This window comes from Callithrix jacchus, chromosome 5 (genome assembly GCF_049354715.1).
Source record: "Callithrix jacchus isolate 240 chromosome 5, calJac240_pri, whole genome shotgun sequence".
NCBI lineage: Eukaryota > Metazoa > Chordata > Mammalia > Primates > Cebidae > Callithrix > Callithrix jacchus.
In genome coordinates, this window is record NC_133506.1 from 102586173 (window position 1) to 102594484 (window position 8312).

Consider the following 8312-nt stretch of genomic DNA (forward strand, 5'->3'; position numbering starts at 1 on the left):
AGAGGAGTGTGTTCAAAACAGGGTCCAGGAATGGGAGGAGGCGCTCAATGTCATGTTATTAATACATTAAATTGGACTGTTTATCCTCGAGATGATGTGGGGAGTGTCGTAACTGGCTGCGGGGAAGATGCAAAGGGTCCGTTCACCAGGGCTGGGAAAGAAGCGCCCACCAGTTGAACAATATGGTTTGCTTTGTAGACAGGAAGATAGGTGGTGCCCACGGCCTGCATAACTCACCTTCCAAGGAACAATCCAGAAACCACCGTTCCGGAAACTCAAGCACCCTCTCTGGAAAGTTGCCCCGCCATAACACGAGCAAATCGGGCGAGACCCAAGTCTCAGTGAAGAGGACTCCCGCTCTGCGAAGTGTGGCCGGAGGAAAGGAAACGCGGGGACCTGCGGCGAGGGTCGAGCTCATCGGCAAGGTGGAACCTGGAGTCTCGAAGCCCAGGGGCACTGGTCCCGGCAGACTATAGAGCCCGGGGCAGGAGAGGAACTGGAGGGCGTCTGAACAGAATCCGAAAATGGAAAAAATGCCACGTAGAAGAAGGGACGGCGTACGTGGAGAAAACCGACTTCCCACAGCCACACTCTAAAACCCCAGGCCTCAGGCACGGACGGGGTTCGAACCCGCGATCTTCGGTTTACGAGACCGACGCCTTACCACTTGGCCACCGCGCCTGACAGCCCAGGGAGCGGTGGAAGCTCTCAGTGGAGGGGAGGTGGTACCGGCTGGAAGCTGCGGCCTCGGCCCCGCCCCGGCTCCGGCCCCGCCCCCTCCCCGCCCCCACCGGTCCCACCCGCAATCACTGGCCCAGTTCAGCGAGCACCGCTTCCGCCCGCTGAGGGCCACGTCCCGCGCCCGCAGTCTGCGGGACCCGAACCCGCATCTTGAAAGAGCCCGGCCCTACTCCAACCCTCCTCGTCCGCCGTGAGCTCTGCCCCAGGACCCACCCCGCACCCAGAGCAGGCGGCGGCTAGGCGGCGGGGTCGAAAGCGACGGCACAGAGCCGGCCCGAGTCGGAGAGAAAACTGGGCTGAGGCGGAAGCGGAAGCGGAGACGGCGGCCACGGAGCGGGCCGAGGAGTGTGTGACCCTGGCCGGGTCATTTCCGTCAGGCCGGACAGGATCCGTGGGCGGCTCAGGCCGGGTCGGTGGAGACCAGCGCTCAAGAAGAAGGGCGGCGCGGCCGGCGCTCCGAGGAAGACTCGGGGAGTCCGGGGCGTGGGGTCGGGCTCCGGGGCGCCGGGAGGCGACTTCTCTCGCTGGCCCTGCACGAAGCACGACCCTCCCCGGGTTCAGCTCGCGCTCCCTGCTGCAGCCCCTGGCAGACAGGACTCTGAGCATCTGTGCAGCCTGGATGACCTTGCCCAGGAGGAGCCGAGGTGGGCATGCCAGGAGGGGCCCCCAGTGATGTCACGGCGACCCGAATGGCGGAATCACACAGTCTGTCCTACCGCGGAGCAGTAGGTCATTATGAACCATCCGGATTCCAAGGACTGATTGTCAGCATAGGCACAGCGCAGAAACTAACGTGAAGATTGGCCGGAAAAACAAAGGGGAGAGGGAGCCTGGGACTGGGGATGGGGGACAAAGGGGACTTTAACTTAATTGGCAGTGTTTTGTTTCTATTCTACGGAAGAGGCAGAGGTGAGCGGCTGGGAACATGAGTGCTTATTAGGATACTGTATACTATTTTGGTAAATCTTTTCTTATTTAAAAAAGGGGGATTAGGCCCGTCTGTCCTTGTTTGGACTGTGGCCACCAGCATCTGTTCCAGGAGAGAGGTGAGTGTGCATGGGTGAGGCAAGAGAAGCCCTTCTCTTAGGCAGGGCTCCGGCTCGCTGGGGTCAGCCACCCTGCCACCACCACTGCCAAATTAAGCCGTATTTGTGTGTAGAACTTTGTCTTTTTTTTTGAGACAGAGCTATTGTCGCCCAGGCTGGAGTGCAATGGGGCGATCTCGGCCCACTGCAGACTCCCCTTCCCGGGTTCAAGCAATTCTGCTTCAGCCTCCCAAGCAGCTGGGATTACAGGCGCCCACCCCCATGCCCGGCTAATTTTTTGTATTTTTAGTAGAGATGGGGTTTCATTATGTTGGCCAGGCTGCTCTCGAACTTCCCACCTCAGGTATCACCTGCCTCAGTGTCCGAAAGTGCTGGGATTACAGGTGTGACCCACCACGCCCAGCTAGAACTTTTAATAAATATATATCATTATTAAATAGATACTTATTTAAATATATAGTTATTTAATAACTATATATATAGAGAGAGGAGATTTGAGAAAATCCAGGAATGCTTTTGTTTGTGTGTGGTAAAAATAAAATTTACCTTTTTAACCATGTTTAAGTTCAGTAGTAAGTACACTCACGTTATTGTATCACCAGTCTACACAGTTCTTGTCATCTTGCAAAACTGAAGCCCAGTAGATAATGCACAGCAATTCCCCTTTTCTTCATCACCCCAGCCCCTGGCAACCACCATTCTAGTCTCTGTTTCTGAGTTTGACTACTCCAGGTACCTCCTGTAAGTGGAAACATACAGTATTTGTCTTTTTGTGAATTAGCATAATGTTTTCAATTTTTGCTGTGGTGTAGTATATGATGGGATTTCCTTTTTAAGACTGAATGGTATTCCATCGTATGTATATGCCACGTGTTATCCATTCATTGGTTGGCGGACAGATGCCTCCACCCCTTGGCTATTATGAATAATGTGTCGATGAACATGTGCGCAAATAGTTTTGAGATAGTTTTCCATTCTTGTGCATATATGCCCAGAAGTGGGACTCTTGGATCATATAATTCTATTTTTAACTTTTTGAGGAATCTCCGTACTGTTTACCATAATGGCTGTACCTTCCTGCCAGTGTTGCATAAGGATTCTGATTTCTCTGCATCCTTGCCAACACTTGTTGTTTTCTGTTTTGTTTTTTATAGTGGCCATCCGCACAGATGTGAGGTGATATCTCATTGTAATTTTGATGTGCATGTCCCTGATGATTTGTTATATTGAATCTTTTTAAATGCTTGTTAGCCATTTATATATCTTCTTCAGAAAAATATCTATTCAAGTCTTTTGCCCCCTGCCCCCAAAAATAGAGACAGGGTCTTACTCTGTCACCCAGGCAGGAGTGCAGTGGTGCCATCATAGCTCACTATAACTTTCAATTCCCAGGCTCAATCGATCCTCCCACCTGAACCTCCCAAATAGCTAGGACTGTAGGCATGCACCACCAGGCCCACTGTGTGTGTGTAGCTAGGAGCCTAGCTTATTTTTTGTAGAGACTGAAACTCAGGCTCAAATGATCTGCCTGCCTCAGCCTTCCAAATTGTTGGGATTACAGGCATGAGCTACTGTGCTCGGGCAAGGTACACTTTTAAGGTCATGGGAAATGCCCATGAATTCCTTTTGCTACAGTCACAAGTGAGAGGACACTATAAAATAGTGTCAGAACACTATGAAATACAGTATGAGTCAGATTCTCCTATTATATATACTGTATTTCATTAAATTTACTAAATTGATTTTTTTAAACTTTTTTTATATGCCACTAAGGAAAAAAATCAATTAATTATAAGACTCCACGGTCTCAACAGCTGTCATTTGACTTCAAATTCACAAAACATGAAAAAGCCATGTATCTCAGAATAAATGAATTCCATTGTTTTATACATACGTAAACACACACAAAGTGCTTCTCTCTTGTGGTATGACTTCAGGCCCTTTGAATTTTCCTCTTTATGCTTTTTTGTTTTTTGAGACTGAGTCTCAGTCTATTGCCCAGGCTGGAGTGCATGGCACTATCTCAGCTCACTGCAACCTCCGCCTCCCAGGTTTAAGCAATTCTGCCTCAGCTTCCCAAGTAGCTCGTATTACAGGCATGTGCCACCACATCCGACTAATTTTTGTATTTTACTAGAGACAGGATTTTACCATGTTGGCCAGGCTGGTTTCAAACTCCTGACCTCAAGTGATCTGCCTGCTTTGGCCTCCCAAAGTATTGGGATTACAGGTGTGAGCCACCATGTCTGGCCTCCTCTTTATGCTTTTAAAAACTGTTCTCTCTGGACTCTTCAACTAATGATGCTGGAAAAATTGGATATCCACATGCAAAAGAATGAAGTTGGACCCTAACCTATCGCCATATACAAAAATTATCTCAAAATGGATTCAAGACGGGCTGGGCGCAGTGGCTCATGCCTGTAATCCCAGCACTTTGGGAGGCTGAGGTGGGCAGATCACAAGGTCAAGAGATTGAGACCATCCTGGCCGACATGGTGAAACCCCGTCTCTACTAAAAAAAATTCAAAAATTAGTTGGGTGTGGTGGCGCACACCTGTAGTCCCAGCTACTCAGGAAGCTGAGGCAGGAGAATTGCTTGAACCCAGGAGGTGGAGGTTGCAGTGAGCCGAGATTGTGCCACTGCACTCCAGCCTGGTGACAAAATAAGACTCGGTCAAAAAAAAAAAAAAAAAAAAAAAAGGATTCAGGACATAAACATAAGACCTATAACTATAAAAATCCTGAAAGAAAACAGTGGGAAAGGTCTTTGACATTAGATGTAGCAATGGTTTTTCTGGATATGACACCAAAAGCAAGAATAGACTAATGGGACTACATCAGACTTAAAAACTGCTCAGCAAAGGAAACAACTGAATGAATGGGAAAAAATACTGCAAACCAGATATCTAATAAGGGATTAATATCCAAAATAAAACTTAGACTCCTACCACTCAAAAAACAATTCAAACATGGGCAAAAGGCTGGGTATGGTTGCTTATGCCTGTAATCCCAGGCTTCCCTTGGGAGGCCCAGATGGGAGGATCACTTGAGGCTGGTAGTTTGAAACTAGCCTGGGTAATAATGTGAGACCTCATTTCTACAAAAAAGAAACTAAAACAAGTAAGGCAGGCAGGCATAGCACCTATAGTCCTAGCTACTTGGTAGGCTGAGGCATGAGGATCACTTGAGCCCAGGAATTCAAGGTTGCAGTGAGCTGTATGATTGTGCTACTGTACCCTAGTCTGGCCAGCACAAGAAAAAAAAAATAAAGTGTTATCTTTTCATCAGTTATAAAAGGCGCTCAACTCTTGTGCAGGGGAAGCTGTGCAGTTGGGAGGGCAGAGAGTATGTGGAAACTCTGTGCTCAGTTTTGCTGTGAATCTAAAACTGCTCTGAAAAATTAAGTCTGTGAAAAGAAAGAAATGAATTACCAAGTCATGAAAACACACGAAAGAACCTGAAATGTATAGTACTAAGTGAACATGCATATTATTGATATGGTTTGAATGTGTCCCCTAAAGTTCATGGGTTGGAAACTCGATCCCCAGTGTGGTGGTCTTGGAGATGGGAACTAGTGGGAAGTGTTTGGGTCATGGGGCCACCACCCTGATAAATGCATTAATGCCATTCTCAAGGGAGTGGGTTCATTATGGAGCAAGTAGTTTTCTTAGAAAAGAAGTTTGCAGGGCACCCGACTTCCGCCTTCTGGTCCAGTTGTGGGCTGCGTCCCACCCCAGCCCGCGCCCCGCATGGCTGCGTGCCGGCCGGACCTGTGGAGCTGGGCTTTGCCGAGTTGGCGCGGGCATGGCGACTGCGCAGTGGGCAGTTCCCCACCAAGGTAGGCGGGCGGCCGGCGTGGCTGGGCGCGTCCGGGCTGCCGGGTCCCGGGGCCCTGGCCTGCGCGCAGTGCGGCCGCCCGCTCTCCTTCCTGCTGCAGGTGTATGCGTCGCTACCCTGCCACGCCAACGCCTTCCACCGCGGCGTCTTCCTTTTCTGCTACCGCGAGCCGCCATGCTGTGCCAGCCTGCGAGTTTTTAGGAATCAGCTACCCAGGAAAAATGATTTTTATTCATATGAGCCACCTTCTGAGAATCCTCTCCCGGAAACCGAATCAGTGTGTCTCCAACTTAAGTCTGGTGCGCATCTATGCAGGGTTTGTGGCTGCTTAGGCCCCAAAACATGCTCCAGATGCCACAAAGTGTACGACTGCAGCAAGGAGCATCAGACCCTAGACTGGAGACTGGGACATAAGCAGGCTTGCGCACGACCCGATCATTTGGACCATATAATTCCAGACCACAACTTCCTTTTTCCAGAATTTGAAATTGTAATAGAAACAGAAGATGAAATATTGCCTGAGGTTGTGGAAAAGGAAGATTACTCAGAGATTATAGGGAGCATGGGTGAAGCACTTGAGGAAGAACTGGATTCTATGGCAAAACCTGAATCCAGGGAAGAGAAAATTTTTCAGAAGTTTAAAACTCAGATAGCCCTTGAACCAGAACAGATTCTCAGATATGGCAGAGGTATTGCCCCCATCTGGATTTCTGGTGAAAATATTCCTCAAGAAAAGGATATTCCAGATTGCCCCTGTGGTGCCAAGAGAATATTTGAATTCTAGGTCATTCCTCAGCTCCTAAACTACCTGAAGGCTGAAGGACTGGGCAAGAGCCTTGACTGGGGCATCCTGGCTGTCTTCACCTGTGCTGAGAGCTGCAGCTTGAGTATTGGCTATACAGAAGAATTTGTGTGGAAGCAGGATGTAACAAATACACCATAAGGGCATCTTAAAGCCTTCAGATATGTGAATCATCTTTACACCTTGCAATTCCATTTCTGGGACTTTATCCTAAGGAAATACTTATACCAAAAATAGAGGTGCAGAGATGTTGAGACATTGCTTACACAGTGTCTACATATTAGTGAAACAAAAGTGTCCAGTGACAGAGAATTAAATAAATTTTGGTACATCCACAAAATAAATAAATTAATTAATTAAATAAGTAAAAGAAGTTTGCAAAGACTGTACTTTCAAGGATCATTTCTATAGTTCGTTACTAGAGAACACCAGATGCCAGCTCCTCAATCTTTGACTTCCCAGCCTCCAGTCCCATGAGCCAATACATTTCTGTATGTTATAAATTACCTAGTCTATGGTATTCTGTCTTAGCAGCACAAAATGGACTGAGACAAGGTAATCTGAAAAGGCTACATACTATTACGTGACATTCTAAAAAAGGTGCAACTATGGAGACAGCAAAAACATCAATGGCTGCCAGGGGCTGAGGGGTGGGAAGGATGAATAGATAGTGCACAGAGGGTTTTTAGGGCAGCCAAACTATTCTGCATGATATAATGGTGGGTACATGTCATTATATACTTGTCAAAACCCATAGAGGGGTTCTGGGTTGGGAAAAATAAAAATATCCCAGAGAACATACAACACCAAGAGTGAACCGTAGTGTAAACTATGGACTTTGAGTGATGATGTGTCATCAGTTATAATAGATGTACCACTCTAGTGGGGGATGTTGATGGTAAGGGAAACTAGGGAGGTTCAGGGACCATGAGTATATGGGGAACTCTGTGCTTTCTGCTCAGTTATGCTGTGAACCTAAAACTGCTCTTTAAGTATGTTTTACAAGGCTGAGCACAGTGGCTTATGCCTGTAATCCTAGCACTTTGGGAGGCCGAGGCAGGTGGATTACGTGAGTTCAGGAGTTTGAGACTAGCCTGGGCAACATGGTGAAACTGTTTCTACTAAAATACAACAAATTAGCTGGGCATGGTGGTGCATGCCTATAATCCCAGCTACTTGGGAGGCTGAGATAGGAGAATCGCTTGAACCCGAGAGGCAGAGGTTACAGTGAGCTGAGATCGTGCCACTGTACTCCAGCCTGGGCGACAGAACGAGACTCCGTCTCAAAAAAAATGTCTATTTTACAAAAATGGGGCTGGGCTAAGTGACTGACACCTATAAGGTCAGGAGTTCAAGACCAGCTTGTCTCTACTAAAAATACAAAAATTAGCCAAGCATGGTTGTATGCACCTGTAGTCCCAGCTACGCAGGAAGTTGAGGCAGGAGAATCACTTTAAACCAGGAGGTGGAAGTTGCAATGAGCTAAGATTGTGCCACTGCACTCCAGCCTGGGCAACAGAGCAAGACTCCATTTCCAAAAATCAAAACAAAAAAAAATAATTCTTGAATCCTTTCCTCTCTGACCCCCATGCTATGAATCATTATCAATGCTGGGCCACACTGTGGTTGCTGTTTCGTGAGGTCACTGTGGGTTCACTCAGGTCTGCTTCTCAGCTAGGTAGACCTAGGAGCTGGTTCTGGAACACAGAGTGGGCAGGAATCAAGCCTTATTCACCTTGATACAGCATGGTCATAAGAGCACCCAGTCATTCTTTCTGCAAATCACTGAGTACCTACTGTGTGCCAAATACTATTCTCAATGCTAGGGCTATAGCGGTGAACTAAGCAGCACAGAGCTCCGCCCTTATGGAGCTTCCATTCTTAAA

The 8312-nt window shown here is 47.8% G+C and overlaps 1 non-coding gene and 2 pseudogenes across 2 annotated transcripts; 2 read left to right on the forward strand and 1 right to left on the reverse strand.

The window, feature by feature from the left end:
* Positions 1-609: 609 nt before the first annotated feature.
* Positions 610-681, reverse strand: TRNAT-CGU (transfer RNA threonine (anticodon CGU)). The gene has a single exon. It is a non-coding gene; the product is annotated as a tRNA-Thr (tRNA).
* Positions 682-816: 135 nt separating this feature from the next.
* Positions 817-6796, forward strand: LOC100393042 (programmed cell death protein 2 pseudogene; annotated as a pseudogene). Its single transcript, XR_013535796.1, has one exon. The product of XR_013535796.1 is annotated as a programmed cell death protein 2 pseudogene (transcript).
* A 10-nt stretch (positions 6797-6806) lies between these two features.
* LOC118154135 (small nucleolar RNA U3) lies at positions 6807-6995 on the forward strand (annotated as a pseudogene).
* The last annotated feature ends 1317 nt before the right edge of the window (positions 6996-8312 follow it).